The following is a 19,383-nucleotide window of genomic DNA, read 5'->3' on the forward strand; positions in this document are numbered from 1 at the left end:
TACCGTGGTCAGAAATGGGGCAGAGTAAATACTTCAAGTTATGCTGTATGCCGACTACGGACCTGTACTCTTTTTTCCCTTGGAGATTTATTATGTTTTGCTCCAAACAGCAATAAATATCCTCTTTTCCCGTACGTTTCCCCCCCTAATGAGGTTTACGGTTTAAATGTGCTTTTCCTCTGATTCACTTGAGGAAGAGGTTGAAAGGCTTGCTAACACTGTTTTCTTTTTGTTTTGTTTTTTAATAGTATTTGTTCCTCAATCTCTGATGAACCACGGGAAAATAGTGTTTTTGGACACCTACTTTTCTGAACAGAAGACCTGGAGAAACTCCCTGGCAAAAACCTCTGGAGTCCTTGGCCTTCATAGAAACGTTGCCCTACATTTTCTGGAGGGCACGTGCAGACAGGTTGTTTGCACGCTTCCGGTCACGTGTTAGGCTGGCAGTGAGTAGCGCGCTTTTTTAAGCCTGAGCAGCTTTCCCACCAGCGGTTGCTAGGTGACAAGCCTCCAAAAGAACAAATGTAAAATGGCTGCTGTCATCTTCACGCTATGAGGACGTCAAAGGCTGCCATGGTAATGCCAGTAAAATAATAAACAGCTGAAAACTCTGAAGAAAACTACGTTTAAAAAATAAATTATGAGCAATAAACAGATCACTACAGCATTAACCATCATTTAAGTTGTGACTTTGCTTTTGCTTTAGATTTATGTGGGATTACTGTTTTAAGATATGATTGCTGTTCTCTTAAACAGCCTAATTATTAAGAAAAAAGGCAAACGTAGTTTTGTGCCTTCACTACAATATGTTTTGCCCAGTGGGACTGTGTCTTTAATTACCCTCTAAGAGTTTAAAAAAAAAAAACGTAAAACCAACGGATCCTCTGACCTGTGAGGTTATGAAATCATGTTGTTTTAGCATTTTTGCTACTGGATGGAAGGCCCTGCTGTGCATTGCTCAAACACTGATCCATCCCCTCTACTTCCGAGAGTACACTGGGTAAGCTGTCTCATCAGGTCTTTGTTGTATTTTTCAAGAGACCATTATTCACATTGCTGAGTGGCTCTTTTTATTCCTGTTTCTGAGAAGCAGTTTTCGGACTGTCATCAATGCTGGACTTTCACTGGAGATCCCCAGCAACACTAGAATAGTCACAAAAACGTGTGCTTTTGCTGGGAAATAACCCAATCTTCCAAACAGGCTATAATTGCTTTGCCAACTGTGTGCTAGCAATCTCATTGCATTGCTCTGCACTTCCGAGTCTCTAACAAATACAATATGTATATAGGCTTGTGAATTGGGCAAAAGACAGAGACCAAAGGCCCACAAACTGAATGCCTGGCTCCCTTATGTATTAAAATGTTTCCACTATTTCTAACTCTACCATTTTTTAAAAGTAGTTTAAATAAATATTTGCAATCTTGGAAAACCCCAGCCACAATTATGTAGTCGAACACATTTTGTCTGTCTGTTATATTTATGTTTGGACTGGCTATTTCAATTGGAAGGGTTTTAATTTTGCGAACCATATTTGAAGTTCCTGATCCTGATGAAGGTGTATAATAATATTAAGAAGTAGCTACATCACAAGAACATTTTGGGTCTCCGTGTTGTGAGAATTTATTTTGCAAATGAAGTGCAAAGTAATCGGACACCGACTATAACTTGGGTTGCCAGGTGTCCGGTATTGAACCGGACTGTCCTGCATTTGGATACTCTGTGCAGTAAAAAATGAGCGGTACTGTAATACTGGACATGTATGTGTCCGGTATTTTCATACCTAGACATAGTGAGCAGTATTTTTGGAGAAGCCACCTGGCAACCCTAATTATAACGTGTCCCTCATTTACTTGTCATTTCCTTTGGAACTATGCCAAAATAGTTGTATATCTAATCATTATATATAAAAAATGGATACGGTTTTATTTGTTTAATGTTCACTAAATGACAATAACCCATAACAGATAGGTATTCAAAGCTCTTTTTCTATTTGTAAATGTAATGCTCGTTAGAGGCCTCAAGCAGCTAAGTGAAATTACTTCATAAATTAAGATAATTACAGGATAGTAAATAATCATTTTCTAAAGAGAAGCAAATAAAACATGTGTCACTTAAATAATTCTACATTTCAGGGAGGCAGAGGGGATATAAAGTCAATGGTTGAAGAGGGCAAAGTATGCAAGAGACTCAGGCAGGACTTAAAGCAACATGGTTGTATATACTGTACAGGAGCTGCACTTTAACCATTATACCTCCTTCCCAACCATTGCAGCTTGAACATTAATAATAACAGATGAGGGCGCTGAATAGTTTTAGAGGGTGATGTATCAAGGCAAATTTGGAGCAGAACTGACTCAGAAAAAAACAGCTGGTGTCGTACACTATTCTAGCGAACAAATCGCGCCACTTGTTGGAAACACACATGCATGCAAACACAAGTAAAAAATGGAGACGTGAGTGAAACAGCGTAAAGCGATAGCGCCGCTGTGACATCACTGCGTCGTGTCCATGCTTCCAGATCAGACCTCACAGCAATAATCCTCCGGTGCCGGAGCAGTCACGGTCACGCAGCTTGCCCCCGTACTGGAAACGATGAGCTGCTACATATGTACATGTAGACCTATAATGTCATGGAATAACACGATAGCCCCGACACTATTTAGAACCTGCCTAATTCAAAGACAACGGTGTCTGCCTGCTGCCAGTGCATAGTGTGTGTCCCGCTACACTGTGCCAGCAGGAGCAATAACGGCTGCTATATCTGTAGGTGGATTATGATTAAAAAAAATGATTAGTAAAAAAAATGATCTGTCAAACAATACTTTGTTGGTGATTTACTGTAACTTTGGAAGCATGTTTCTGCAATCAAAATTGCTTTCAGCTTATTGTGTTGAAGATATCAATGCACTTCCTGCTGTACAGTACCTTCTGCTACTGAAAAGCGTAACATGAAAGATACAGTATATCAAGTAACTCATGTCATTGCTATAAACAACTACAGTCATTGAACGTGCAATTCCCGATCATTTTCAAAATCACATTTTTTGTCCACGGGTCCTTTTAACCTTTAGTGTGCCCTTAAAACATTCATGGAAAGTCACAAGGGCCGGCACGCTGAGGGCCTTATGACATTTACTGAATTTGATGCCATTTCTTGTTGTGTCTGGAGTTGAAAGCAGCTACGAATCTCTGTGAACTTTTACTTCTCAAAAGAAGAGGACTTCCTTTTCTTTCCTGATGTCAAAGGCCGGTCAGAGCTGTGACCTTTGCAATAGTCACCACATGGCCTTGGAGTCAGAATGTCTGTTCCCATGGACATTCCAGAAGCCAAACGGTTAATACCCCCTTTTGTTGTCCGGAACAGTAAATCTTTCCTTAATTTTACAGACTATAGAATAGAGATCATTTGTTGTAATTTGTATATTTTAGAAGGTATAAAAATGCTTGACATTAACTCCATAGGTAATTAAGATGTTGTCCTGCCTTGGGATTCAATTATTTTAATACAAATAAAAAAAGGATGAATATTTGTTGGGTTTTTTTTTTTGTGTGTGTGTGCAAGATTGCACTTTTATGGGAACATTATGTATTCGAAGATCAATTGTTACTACAGACTGACACTGGAGACTTTACATTTTGCAACACAGTCCAACCTGTAATGTTTACTGCACATTCAAATGTAAGGTAATGTAATATACATTGAAACTGGGCAGACACCTTTTCAATGCTTTCAAGCAGGGCTGCAGACAGCTTTCCCGGCATCCAGGACTAGAGTTTTCACTGCACCCTCAACCCAGTGTCAGAAGCCTTGTGAACCCCCCCTCTGTCTCTCACAGCCTATCTCTCCCCTCCCAGCTCATCCTCTCCCTCTCCCATTCCCCTCTCCCACACCCACCTTTCTCTATCCCTCTCAACCCCACCTCTCTCTTCCTCTCTGTCCCAAACTTCCACCTCTCTTCCACCCATCTCTTCTCCCCCCCCCTCCAACACCCCCACCGCTACCTCTCTCCCACCTCTCTGCCTCTCCCACCACTTCCCCAATACACATAACACCCCTCCCCAATACACAATGCCCCCTCCCCCCATACACATAAAGCCCCCTCCCCACATAATAACACCCCCCCCACACACACACACATACCTTAGGGGGAGGCCTCTGGTGCCTCACCGATCAGGTGGGCCCAGAGTGCGGCATCGCATGGCGGTGGGGCCCACATTCGAAGCTGGGTCGCAGCAGCTGAGAGTGGCCTGCTGCAGGGGGGAGAGCTGGGGCCAGATGTACCTGATCTCTGGCTTTGCCCAATATCTAGCGCTGACTGCCCCCCTCTCCCTCCCACCTCTTCCTCACACCCACCTCTCTCCCTTGCCCCCCCGCCACTTCTCTCCAACACCCCGCCCCCCACCTCTCTCCCACACCCCCACATCTCTCCCACACCTCCCTCTCTCTCCTATACTTCTCCCACCTCTTCCCCAATACACAAAACCCCCTTGCCAATACACATAATATCTCCCCTCCCCCAATACAGATAATAACCACCCTCTCCCCATACACATAATAACCCCTCCATGCACACACACAATTAGGGGGAGGCCTCCGGTGCCAGGCCGATCAGTTGGGCCTGACTTCCAGCGTGCACACAGGGATGGGGCCTACATTGGAGGCCGGGCCGCAGTAGGGGAGACAGTCAGCTACAGGGGGGAAGGGGGGGTGAGAAAGCTGGGGCCTGGCAGCAAGACGCGGATGTTGGTACCGACCCTAGTGCAGATCCGTGGTTAGAGCTGATCCGCTGATACCTGGGAGCCCTCGTTCCTGGGCCCTCTGTAATATTCAGGATTCCATTCTTTCTTTTGGGGATCCTTACTTAAAGGGTACTGTCGAGATCAACAACATAATAAACAGGGGGGCTGGTCTGTGCTATTACTTTATAAACATGACTTATCTACATTCACCAAAGCTCCTTTCCTCTTATCCTCCTGGAACCTAACCATCATCGAACTTTCCCTTCCCCTTATATACTCTCAATGATGTGTAGAGACAAAAGGAGACATCCGGGTCGTAAAGGGTATATATACTGTGAATGTATACCAGAATCCAGAGAGCCTGAGGTAGTTTGCTGACGCAAGCGAAACGCGTTGCTCGTTCCACTGCTGTTTTGTCCACCGGCGGGTTCCGTAGCCAGGAAGTGAGGGGTGCATTCCAAATCACACTGTGCGTTCCAATACTTCAGCCCGCTGCAGACGCTGAAGGGAAGGAATCGCCGCTACGGGAAACATCTCCGCAACCTGCCTGCATCCTGCTGGAATAATGTATGTTTTGTCCACATTATTTTAATTTGTTATTTGTTATTAAATTAGTACTTTTTACACCTGGTTTATATATTTATATTTTGGGGGACCCTGGAGGCATAAAGGACTTGAGTTCCATTAGAAGTACAGCGGGCTGTCCAAGACTTTTCCCTCTACAGAGTTAACCCTCAAGGGTTCCACTCACACTAGCCCGTGTGAGTATTTTTATATACTTATATCCATTTATGATAGTCCTTACCTACTGATACTCACCCTTGGATCTTTCATCATTTTCTGGGGAAACTTGATGTCCTGAGGATCTGTGCTTCGGGGCAGCTGCCAGATGATAGGCGTACAGTTCTAGAGGAAACCCCTCTACAGAGTTAAACCCCTATGGGTTTTTACTCACACTGGTCCATGTGAGTATTGATAATAGCTTACTCTATTTTCACGACTTGGAGACATTCTGTCTCTTGTAGGCCACCTTATATATGTAGCCCTTGTACCCCTGGGGTACTATACTACTGATGCTGCTGCCACCTGTGAGGCTAACAAGAGGCCTGAGCCTCCGCCACTGGGAGCCTGGGGTATACTTACATTCGGTGCAGCGATCCCAATGTGGTGGGAGTGTTCCCTTATCAGAACCAACATATACAATAACCACAAGCAATTGGATAAAACATTATTTACTAAGCAGAATAATAATAACCTTTGCATAGCCCTTAATACTTAAACAGCATGGCATTCCTCTGAATGCACAGCATCACATCAACACACATATGTAAATGATTGCATCACTTTAGTGTCAGTCCTGGTATCACCTTAGTCCTTGGTGTACCAATGTGCCAGGGCACTTAACCTCTCAGTGTCCACAGCTATGAAGTGAGTGTGAGGGACAGCACTTCCCTGTGTTGGGGCCTGTTGGTGCACTTATTATACTACCTCCCTGATCACTGCTCCTGATCAGGATAATCCATGGAACTCAGCAACACCGCACAGTGATCCCACGCCGCACTGCGCTGCTCTCTGCAGGAATGGATACACACGCTGACTCTACAGGGGAGGGATCCCCAGCTGGATGATCCTTTGCAAACTGTCTCTGCTATGGAGACTCTTAGCACTCAGGCTGCACTGGCATTCAAGCAATGTCCTGCAGCATCTCTCTCTCTATGAGTACAGTGAAGGAGTCCCTGCCTTAAGGCAGTACCCTACACAATAGTTACTTCTCTACAGTGACTAAGGGAACTAACTGGGCCCTGGGGATTTACCTCTGGCCTAATCCCTGGAGCACTGCTCCGTGGACCTAACCTGCAGCTTCAGGCTCCTGGTCTTCACTGGCTGCTTCCTGTTCCAGCATGCAGTAGTCTTTCCTGCTGTTCCAGCAGAATCCTGCAGCCCTACTGGCTCCCTGGTGTCAGGTGGTGTCCCTGCCCCTGAGCATCATGGGGCTTGTAGTTCTGTCTGCAGCCTTTAACATAGGGAGCCTCATGCTCTCCCTCTAATGGCTGCCGCTCTGCACCTTGCACTCGTGCGCCCCTGAAATGGCCGACGCGAAGTTGCCCTGCTCATGCGCAACCTCCCAGCACTCGATCAGCTCCTCGCCACTTCCGCGCATGCGCAGCTCTCTCTCGCGTGCGCGCGCGCATACACAACATGGCGGCGCCCTGCAGAGGGAACCGCCAGCGACTTCGTCACCCTGCCGCACATCTCTAATGGTAAGGAGAGGGGGGGAAATGGGAACGCGAGGAGACCGGAGGGTACCTGGCTACATATATATTACACTAAAATACATGTGTATTACATAGTTCTGTGCCTGATTCGCGCTCCCCTTGTCTTTCCATACTCTCAATGATGTCATGATGCCATGACAACACATGGTGGGGCCAGTACACACTAGCTGTACTTGTAAACAGGGGGTCAGGTGGGGGGGGGGGTTACATTTATGATATATATTTTTTTTACAAAACTGGATCCCCTTCCCTATCATTTTCTGCTAATAACTCAGTTTGTGTTAAACATGCCCAAATGTGTGTCTGTGACTCCAGGAGAGGGCCAACAAAATATAATTATGAATAAATTACTATAAAGTCACAACACATTCATATCACAGTCACATGTTTTATCTCCTGGCTTAACTTCAGTTTTTACTATTTGTTTTCAATAAGTTATCTTCAAATAATTTTGAAAGCATGCTGTGAGCTTTAACTGACAGAGGTTTTACATTAACCAAATGTCAACAGGCCAGCTGCCCCAGTTTGATTTGCAAATGTTTAAGCAAATGTATTTGTGAAATGTTCTTCGAAAGTTTCCTTTATTCAACATGAATACAATGTAAGCGTCATCAAACACTGTCAAGAATTCTGATAACATTGCAAAATGCTGCAACCCTTAGTGAGAAGTGGCAACTTTTACAAAAAGTCTGAAAAGTGCCAGGCAGAGTGTAATCTTTAACTAAAACATTTGCACTGTCTCATGCCCCCACCTCTCTCTTCCTCATCCCCCCACCTCTCTCTTCCTCATGCCCCCACCTCTCTCTTCCTCATGCCCCCACCTCTCTCTTCCTCATGCCCCCACCTCTCTCTTCCTCATTCCCCCACCTCGCTTCCTCATGCCCCCACCTCTCTCTTCCTCATGCCTCCACCTCTCTCTTCCTCATGCCCCCACCTCTCTCTTCCTCATGCCCCCACCGCTCTCTTCCTCATGCCCCACCTATCTCTTCCTCATGCCCCCACCTCTCTCTTCCTCATGCCCCCACCTCTCTCTTCCTCATGCCCCCACCTCTCTCTTCCACATGCACCCACCTTTCTCTAACTCACTCTGAATGTAGCATTCAACCAGATGTAATGCCTAATTTGATAAATAGTTAAGCAACCCTCTAATTCTTATGATATATCTTTTTTATGATAATACTGGATCTTGATATGAACCACTAGGTCCCCTTCCCTATAATTTTCTGCTAATAACTGTCAGGATCTGCAACGCGCTCGGCGCACCCAGCACTTACCCCAACCCGTGATCGGGCCCTCCTCTCCTTTAGTTAGCCGTGATGCGCCCCTTCTTCCACCTGGCATCAGCCACCATCCTAGGGGCGGGCACACATCCCACGCGGAGGTAAATACACTGCCATCTGGTCCCGTCTCCAGGTTGCACCCACGCGGTGACGTCATCGGCGTGCAGTGCACTTACGCGGTGCGCGGTCAATGCGCCCCAGCACCGCGTCACTCACCATCATCACGTGCCCTTCCCACACCTGTCTTCTGCACCGGAACTGCCAATCACAGCAGGCACTGATGACGCGCCTCCACTCTGCTTCTTCCTCATTGGTGCTTGTCTCCTTTATATGCTCAGCTATCACATTGTCAATTCGGATGAGCCTCCACAGTTTTATCTTGTACTCCGGTTCTTAGCTCCGTTGTTCAAGACCTCAGCTACTCTTTTGGACTCCGCTCTTCTCATTTCCTGACCCAGGCTACCAACGACGATCCGCACCTTTCCAATCCTGACCTCGGCAAAGTACCACGACGATCTGCATCTCTCCAATCCTGACCACGGCAAAGTACCTGCAACATTCCACACCTCTCCAACCTGGACCTCAGCAAGTACCCCTGACTATCCTTAACTACAATCCCGACCCGGCTACCTCGACCAATCTACACACGCGGCTGTGGGTTGGTGTGGTATATCTATCCCCACCGCGGCCTCGCAGCCATGCCTTATTTGTGGTGAGCACTCCGTTACAATAAACCAGTTTGTGTGGGAACATGCACAAATGCGTCTCTGTGACTTCCAAAGAGTGCCAACAAAATATAATTATGAATAAATTTCTACAAGGCAGTTTAATCCAGAACTAAAACATTTGCATTTGATGATTTTTTTCAAATGTTAACCGTTTCATGACCCCTAATTCAAAAGTTCAATATACCGGCGTATCCCCCAAACATCCGTTCCTCCTGCTTCCGGCAGCAGCGGGACTCAAAGAACCCCCCACCTAGGAAACTGGCCAGCGCAACCCCCTCTCCGCTAACAATTCCATTGCCCTACTCCGCCCTCTGCTTAACTAAATTGGCTGAGCCGAGGTTATAGTTACTGCCCTGGGGCCCAGCAATCCTCTCAGCGTGGCTATTGCTAAAGAAAGGACAGTAATAAAGGGACTTCAAATTGTTGTATAATATAGCAGGCTTTCCAAACTTGGTGGATGCAACACACATTGCACATGTGTACATGTAGCTCTATCGCCACCTAGCCAGAGGAGAGAGTAGCCTGAAATATTTTCATATGCTCACTATACAGAGTGATTTAGGTAATTTTCTATAATACTCTTATGATTCCTGTCTTCTACATGTTTTATTTGTGTTTTGTGCCTTCAAGAGAGAGAAAACTAAGAGGTAGAGAACAGCGGGTTGTCTAAAAGAGTAGTACATGCATGGAAGAGCTACCATCAGAAGGGGCTTAGGCAAATGACAAATCCAGTTAAAGAATTTAAAGCAATTTATTTTTAAATAAATCAGTTCTATAGTACTAGATAATACTATCTGGATTTTTTTTAAACTCCTAATGCCATTTTTAATGATTTTTTTTAATGTACTGACCATCCTTTGGCTGCTACAGCAACCATTTAGAAAGTCATATCCACTTTCTCTTTTGAAACAGGCTCTGCACACAGATTTTTGAGCTGTGCCCTTTTTGTAATACTGTAAAGTATCCCAAACAAATATGTTGCTGTGTTTCAAACAGCAGACTGTATTACTCTGAAAGCTGTAACAATAATGTGGTACACTTAGTAATATAATGTTACATATCAGCTGCAGCATTTCACGGACTGCAGCACAGTCAGAAGGCGGCCATTTCCACAATCAGTATTTTTCCAGATTTATAACAGGTGCACCAAATCATTGCCCGCTTAGGTAAGAATATAGAATTATACATTGTCACATGCTTTACATATACAAATAAGAAAAAAAGAAAGAAAAGAAAAAGGGTGAAAGTAGTATTGCAGCTTTAAGGATGCTTGGGTTATATACAAAGTAAGATAGGGAATGTGTATTCTTTATTTATTGTTTTGTGCTTATTGGTCACTTAACCCATTAGCATCAGGCATTAAGAATTAGGTGTCTGGTTGTGTATTTCCCCTCAGTTCTGATACAGTGGTTTAGTTTATTGTGGCTTTTTTTTATATGACAGTGGTTTTTAACCTTTCTCTTTGGGGATTCCAGGCAACCCCACATTTTAGGAATAACCAATGGATTACCAGAGGTGAGATTCCACATTTTACGACAGTGTATATTTTGGAAAGCTGTCTGTTCGCTATGCATTTGGACATCTCATAAGATATCATAACCCCATTTTGCCGGAGGGTTCCAGAGATCAAGGAGCAGGTTTTTTTCTATGTTTGGAAACAATTCACAAATGACATCACATATGACATCACAAATGACATCAGCAATTACATAACTGATGACATCACAAATTACATGATCCCATCACACAACCCTCAAGCTACCACAATCTTGATCACTCTGAAAAAAATCCAATTTGCAACATTAGCAAAAATACAGGAGCAGCCAAAGCTCTTCAAGAGATCATTGTACGGGACGAGAGTACAATGTCCCACAAACACGCATTAGAGACTCTCGATAAAACACTTCAGGACCTCAGAGACAATAAAACTAATAGGGGTGGAGTTTTTTGGCAGGGATTTCGCATTAAGAAACTAAAAATTGAATTGTCCATGTATAAATCTCAGTATTTTTGGTTTCTTATAATTCCCGAGCAACGCCGGGTACTTTTAACCAGTTATTTATAAATGAATGTGGTCTTGGTTAGCTATTCCAAAAACATAGCAGGTGGTAACCACTGATATATAACGTAAAGCAGTATCAAGCATGTTCTTGGTGATTCAGAAGATGATGATGATGATGGTGATGATGATGATGGTGATGATGATGATGACGATGATGACGATGATGATGATGATGAATCTATGGAATAGCTTATTGCATTTCAAGAAACATTTATTGTAAGCAGCAAACCATTAGATTTTTTTCATGATCCATTTAGATTAGATAGTGTTACAGAGCAATACATTGATGTAGTTAAAAATCCTACCTATCAATCAACTCCAGGTCAAGTGATCATGATGATAATGCAGGAGAATCATTATTCAGGTGCTACTGCATTATAACAAAGTTGTTAATCAAGCCAATGGTAAGAGAAAACTAGGACTGGACCATTAGTATATTGTTGACCTGGAGTTGTTTGGCAGGTATGAAAATGTTAATTGGTTTATTGCTTATATTATTATTTTAGTATTCAGTGAGTAAATCAAAAGATCCACCAGATGGCAGAATAAGCCAAAGTGTCATCAATAAAGTAAATAAATAGAGTTCTACTTACCCCCTGGCAATGAGATGCCAAACGGCCTCCGGTGGCAAAAAAATACATAGAAAATACTTTGAGATGCCAGTTAACACCTTAATCACCTTAGCGGTTAATAACCACCAAAGTAATTAAGAAGTTAACCCACCCTGCACCAATACCAACCCCTCACCCATTGATTTGTACAGTGGGTTTTTATTTGTATATATTTGTATATATTTGTTATTTGTATATTGGTGTTATATATATATGACAGAAAATATAGACAGCGCCCTTAACACACTACACCTAAATTGCTGCAGCCCTGATAGATGTGGCAAGAATTTGCACCAGGCAAATATGCCCAATACACAGTGGTGTGAAAATAACTAAATGTATTCTGGCAGGAAAAACTAAAAGTGACTATTTGATAAAAACACAAAAGCAAAAAAGAAGTGTGCATAACATATAAAAATAAAAAAAAGGCAATAAAAAAGATATATTGCCAATTAATGTAGGTAAAAATGACACTAAGTGTCACTGGGACTTAACTAAAAAATGCAAATATAAAAATGGGTTCATGTGATAAGCAATGAAAAATTCAATACACGATTATGAGCCCATAAATGCAGTGAATATTAGAAATACTTAAGTCCACATGTGTCCATGATAAGTTGATTTGCAAAAGGTCCAGGCTGCTTCTTCTTGGGCTCACCGAACTCCCACAGTACCTATTAGAGAAAAAGAGAAAAGAAGCGCCCGATCCTTGTATAAAATCAGATAAACAAAGTTTTAATATCTCATGGACAAGACAAATGCACACTTACAATTTGTCTGATAAAATAAAGCATGTTATGGGACCTGCCCATGCACCAACTGAGGACTCCTCGGTCTCTTCTTTGTGTGTGAGTGTCAGTATTGGCTCCAAAAAGGATGTTGCTGTCAGCTGCTGTCTCCAGGGGAGTAATCCTTAGTGTTTGTGAGCACTCAATCTCCACATGCAGCCGCCATTTAGCCTTTCTTCTCACACTTGAAACCGGAAAAAATCTTCAGGCAAGTCCTTGCCTCCTCACGCTGGTGCTGGGAGCTGCCCTGTCACTGTAGGGTCACTGCCAGATATCCCTACGCGTTTCTTCCGACTCTGCGGATTTCATCAGGGGATCCTTGCCTTGCCTGAAGATTTTTTTCGTAAACACTATGACAAATAATAATTAACAACAAGATACAATGCCATCCAAACAATCAAATACAAACTAAGCAAGTAAACATAATTTTGTTTACCATCAATCAATGAATCTAATCAAAAATCAATTATAATCCAATCAAATGCCAATCCAAACAAACCCATCCAAACAATCAAATACAAACTAAGCAAGTAAACATAATTTTGTTTACCATCAATCAATTAATCTAATCAAAAATCAATTATAATCCAATCAAAATCAATTACACAATTCACTATTCAATTCCTAAAACCAAACCATTGTGAAAAATTTCTACTTCCAAGTAACCACCATCATACAAATAAAATGTGACATGAACCAATCCGGAGCATGTGGGTTCTGGCAACATCGAAATGTTGATGTAAAATCAGATAAAGCGTGTTAAAAACCAAAACCCAAATAATTTACAGCTTCCTAGACAAGGGACCCCAGTCCTTGGTGAGTGCAATGAATAAAAGAAAAAGTAAGGGAAGCACAGTCAAACGGGTAATGGTATGAACACCTTTATGATGATAAAACAATTGAATAAAAAACAATAACCATTGATAATGATAATCATAAAAATGTACTGAAATATAAAAGTCAATGAGATATATTGCACTGGTGAAAGGCAATTGTAGCATGCTGCTGCTAGATGAGAGTCAGAGGGGTAACAACAGGATAGTGAATAATCCTGGTTAGAGATCACAGTCCTACGACCAGATGAATGGCACCAGATGGTACACAGATCGTGGGGGGATTTGATGTTAAGGGGTGCCGATAGTGAGCCAATGCTCAATGTGTTCACCCAACCTCTGCTGGTTGCTAAGAACGGCCAGATGGTTCCCACAAAACACCTCCTCCGGTCTGGATGTTGGTGACTGTCTGTGCACAGGCAACCAGGTTTCCGAGTGTGACGTCACTTCCGGACGTGACTCAATAACCCTTCCCAGCTGTGCAGGAGCTATGCGATCCTCCTCCGCAGTGATAGTAACAGCAAGCCAATACAATAAGCCGTCCTCACAGGAGCACGTTGCAGTGCTAGATGGATAGAATCAACTGTGGCAAATGGGATCACAGACCCTTGGCTCCTCCTCCTATGCGTTTCACCAAACTAGTTGGCTTCGTCAGGGATACCATAGAGATAGTTCAATAAACATATATACCCTTCACAATTGGAAAATTAATTGATTAATTAACAATCATATAGATGTAAATCAATAAAAGAGGGAGTAAGTGAACTAATACTCAAAGTATAAGGAATGGTTCATGTCACAAACCAAAAAGTTATAACACTTTACAATAATATAAGGTCAATAATACAAAAAGTTCAATGTTCACAAATTAACATACTTGAATCATTAAAAACACTAAAAAATACTAAAAATACTTTTTCAATTTGGGGAAAGGAAGGGGAATATGATCTGTTAATGGGATCCACAGATCATCTACTGGAATGCTAAAAGATCAAGATCCTCAGTGAGACCCACTGGACTGAGTGTTTGTAATTTAAAAATCCAGTAGGTCTCCTGTTTTCTAAGTCTTAAAAGTCTGTCACCTCTCATATTTGTTTTAGTGATATTTTCAATTCCTATAATGGAGAGTCCTTCAATACTCTTATTATGTCTTGTAAGGAAATGTCTAGAAACCCCATGACCAAAAAAGCCTTTTAAAAATGTTTCTTCTATGTTCAGTGAACTGTTCTTTTAGGCTTCTTTTTGTTCGCCCTATATAATAAAGGTCACAGAGACAGGTAAGTAGATAAATTATGTAATAAGTGTTACAATTTATAAATTGTTTAAGTTGAAATACTTCTCCTGTAGCTTTAGACAAGAACTCAGTACTCTTATTTATAATATGTTTGCACGTCAAACAGTTCAGCCGTCCACATTTATAACAACCTACTGGACATGAAGGTAACCACATATTATTTGGATTCAATTATTTTATAAGGTTATTTCCACCTTTCCTCAATACAGTTGGTGCTAAAACATTCTTGAGATTCTTTGCTCGTTTAAAAACAATCCATGGTCTCTTTTTAAGGGTATTGCCTATAATAGGATCATTAAAAATAATCCCCCAATGTTTCATTAAAATCTTCCTAATTTCATTAGAGGCCCCATTAAATTTTGTAATAAATAGGCAATTGTCTCTGTCTTTTAGATCATTCTGTCCCTACAAATTTTTATCTTCTATAAGAGATTGTCTATTCTGACCCCTAACCTTTGCTAACGCTACATCTAGTTTATCTTTTTTGTAGCCTTTTGCTAGAATTTTTTTTATATAGTACGAGTGATTGTTCCTCGAAATTAGAATCTTTAGTGCAATTTCTAAGGATTCTTAAATGTTGACCATAGGGAATGTTATTGATCCAAGCTTTAGAATGGTTACTTTTACGATCAAGATAACTGTTTGAATCAACCTTTTTAAAATAAGTTTTAGTTAAAATCTTGTCACCTTCACTAAATAAAATTAAATCTAAAAAATTGATCGTTGTTGAATTGTGTTCATGGGTAAAATGTAGATTGACATCATTGTTATTCAAATATGTATAAAATTTTAAAAGCTCTTCTGTTGTACCCTTCCATACTATTAAAAGATCATCTATAAAACGTTTATAAAAACAAATGTTCTTGAGGAAGGGATTGTTTTGCCAAATGTTATCGATCTCCCATTTACCCATGAAAAAATTAGCAAAGCTAGGGGCAAATTTCGTCCCCATAGCTGTCCCAACAGTTTGTACATAAAATTTTCCTTCAAATAAAAAATAATTATTTTTTAAAATAAAATCTATACTTCTTATAATAAAAGATCTCTGTTCCATACTCATAAAGGGGTCCTGTTTTAAAAAGTAATCAATGGTCTCCACTCCTTTCTCATGTATAATACTTGTATACAGGGCTGTTACATCACAAGTCACCCTTAAAAGATCATCCGCCCATTTGATGTTACTTAATAAATCTAAAATATGCTTTGTGTCCCTTGTATATGATTTTAAATTTTTAACATGATTCTGGAGAAATGAGTCAACAAATTCCGACAAATTGGACGTGATGGAATTAATCCCAGAAATAATTGGGCATCCGGGGGGATTGGTTAAGCTCTTATGTATTTTTGGTAGGTGATACATTACCGGAGTACTTGGATATTCCACATTCAAAAACTTAAATTCAGCTTTATTCAATACTCCTTTTTCCAAGCCATCCTTTAAACGTTTTAATAAATTTTAATAAATTAATCGGAAATTTGATAAGGGGGTATGATAAGGGGGTATTCTTTAGTCCCTGTGACAATCCTTCCCCCAGTCTAGAAAGCCAGCATTGTCTTATGATGTGATTGGTGGTCTGTGTATAAATCACTGTAATGTGCTTTGGGTGTCAGCCTTGCAAGAAAGTAAATAAGATATTCCACTGTTACTGTCATTTCTATCGACAAACACTCAGCAATCCACTTGGTTGAAGCTTCACATAGAAATTATAGAATTGAAAGTGTCAGGCCTCCTGGGGAGAGGTGAAAGGCTGCTGATCAGATCTGGGAGTAAGAGCATTGTACTGCCCAGACACTGAGGCTCCTACCCAATGGGAGGTCTTGAGTGCCTTAGCTTGCTCCTCCTCTGGCTTTTGTGGCACCAACTGAACCCATGCTCTGAGTGGCCAGCAGCCCCTGTCCCATGTAAAGGATAGCCACAGAGGGCTATATAAGAGGTGCTGCTGATCAGAGCAAGAGAGACTACCTGAGAGACATTCTGGGAAGGAGTTTGGATCTTGACTGTGACTAGCTGGAGATACATGTCAGAGGGGATGCTGTATGATCAGCACTCTGATATCCTGGTCGAGAAGCGGATAGGGCTGTAAGGAATCTGGTGTCTAAGCGCCGTCAGCGCGACCATTACTCACCTCCCATCGGTACTCAGGCGTCCAAGCGTCTGCAGCGCAATTCCCACATACCTCCGTTGTCTGCCACTGGCACTCTAGCTCCTCGCCATCACAGGATTGCACCAACCGAAGAGGTGCCTGTTGAACCGCAGCCTCTGCGTGTGTCCCCAGCTCCGCGCTCTATGCGCACACGTGCGTCTGTCTCTGACCCCATGCGCATACGTGCGTCAGTCACCGAATCTACGCGCACACGCACGCCAGCCCCAGACGTTATGTGCATGTATTCCCAGCTTACAGAGCACACGCCTAACAGAGCATTTTTAACTGCTCCTGCAGGTAGGCGTCGCCCCCAAGCATCACACAGTCCCATGCAAATCAATAACTACACTCAGCTGGGCTGTAACACCTCCCTCCTATCAGGGAAGACTCTTTGCAGTCCTCCAGGCCTGCCCCCTCTTCCCATTGGCCTGCCCAGCTTTATTAGGCCTGTGCTTCCCATCACTCGTCGCTCGACATAGTTCTGTATGGAAGCATTGGTATACTCTCTCAGTGACTCCTCAGGTATTGACGCGGATTGGACGACTACCCCCTCTGGCTCTCGACTTCGGCTCTACCTGGACTTCGTGACTTCTGGCGTCCCTGTAACACGGCTTGTACCTTCGACCATCCGCAACTCTCCAATCCCTGATCTTGACAACGGCAAATACTACTCCTCCTCTACTACCGGTACCGGCAAGTATAGTCTTCATTACTATACCTGGTGTATCCCTACGTCCCACCTCAGCACAGGGGACGGGTCTGGTCTGCGGGCAGCACCGGCGTAACATTATGTCGAGCCCACAAGACGCAGACCAGACTGAATTAGATATGTGGATTCCTAACCCCAAACCTTACGCAGGTGAATCTCAAGATTTTCGGGACTTCATTAATCAATGTGAGGTACAATTTGAAATGGCCCCCCACCAGTTTTCTACTGGCCGAAAGAAGGTGGCCTACGTTTATAATCTGTTGACGGGTAGCGCACTGGCTTGGGCCTCCCCCATCTGGGAGCGGCGAGATGACCTTACCCAGAATTACTCAGCCTTCAAGACGGAATTCAGGCAAGTTTTTGATTCCCCCGCACGTCGGGAGGTGGCGTCTTCTTCTCTTTTACAGATTACTCAAGGGCAAAGACTGGTGACTGAATACGCCATAGAGTTCCGGACCCTTGCAGCAGAGACCAACTGGGAACAGGAGGCCTACGTCGCCGTATTCTGGCAAGGACTGTCAGACAGCATCAAGGATGTACTTGCTCTCCAACCCAGGCCAGGTCTTTTGGAGGATCTCATCACTCTGGCGATTAGAGTGGACCAACGTATTCAGGTACGCCGCACGGAGCGCCAGCGCACTCGCTCGGTAACCCCTTCGTCTCTCTCTCTCAGCACTACTACAGTCCCCAGGTCCACTTCACCGCTCCGTCCTTCCTTGGACTCGTCCGAACCGATGCGGTTGGGGGTTCAACGGGTTCGCACACCAATACGGCAATTCCGCCGCGCCGGGGAATTGTGCTATTATTGCGGACCTGCAAAAACATCGGACCCAAGAATGTCCTCCATCTCTGGAAAACGGGAACACCCAGTGAGTATGAAGGGGCTCTTCATGGGTGTTATGTCTTCTCGTCCCCTTCCCCAAAAAGGATTCCCTAAGAAACTCACTATACCCGTGTGCCTCTCAGGCCGTAAGTTCCGCGTCTCCACAGTAGCCTTCATAGACTCCGGAGCCGGAGGCAATTTCGTGGATCAAGAGTTCGCCAAACACTATCAGATACCGTTCGTGGAGAAAAAGATCCCCATCGCCTTGGTCGGAATTGATGGGCATCCACTCACGCCTGCATTTATCTCATTAGAGATGATTCCGGTTGTACTTTCCTCTGATAATCACAAGGAAACCCTGACCCTCGACGTAATTCAGGCTCCGGGAACACCCATAACCCTAGGTTTGCCATGGTTACAACTACACAACCCACGGATCGATTGGACATCCACCAACCCCATCACTTGGGAACCAAGGTCAGGCGAACCACAGCGACTCCTAGCGAATACCACCGTTCCTGAGACGAACCTCCCTACGGTTTACCACCAGTTTCTGGATGTATTTAATAAGGTACAATCTGACCTTCTACCCCCACACAGGTCATATGACTGTCCTATTGACCTGATTCCTGGTTACACATTACCTAAGTCCAAGACTTATTCTCTGTCTCTCCCCGAAACTAAGGCTATGGACGAGTACATCCAGGAGAACCTGAAGAAAGGTTTTATTCGTCCATCTACTTCACCAGCTGGAGCAGGGTTCTTCTACGTAAAGAAGAAGGATGGAACTTTAAGACCTTGTATTGATTATAGAGGGCTTAACCGCATCACCGTAAAGAATCGCTACCCACTCCCCCTTATCACTGAACTTTTTGATAGGTTGCAAGGTGCCAAAGTCTTCTCCAAGCTGGACCTCAGGGGAGCTTATAATCTTGTACGCATACGTCAAGGAGACGAATGGAAAACGGCCTTCAACATGCGTAGTGGCCACTACGAATACCTTGTGATGCCTTTCGGATTGTGTAATGCTCCGGCCGTTTTTCAAGATTTCATTAACGATGTCTTCCGTAAAGTACTCAACGACTTTGTCATAG

Source organism: Ascaphus truei, chromosome 1 (assembly GCF_040206685.1).
Source record: "Ascaphus truei isolate aAscTru1 chromosome 1, aAscTru1.hap1, whole genome shotgun sequence".
Taxonomy (NCBI): domain Eukaryota; kingdom Metazoa; phylum Chordata; class Amphibia; order Anura; family Ascaphidae; genus Ascaphus; species Ascaphus truei.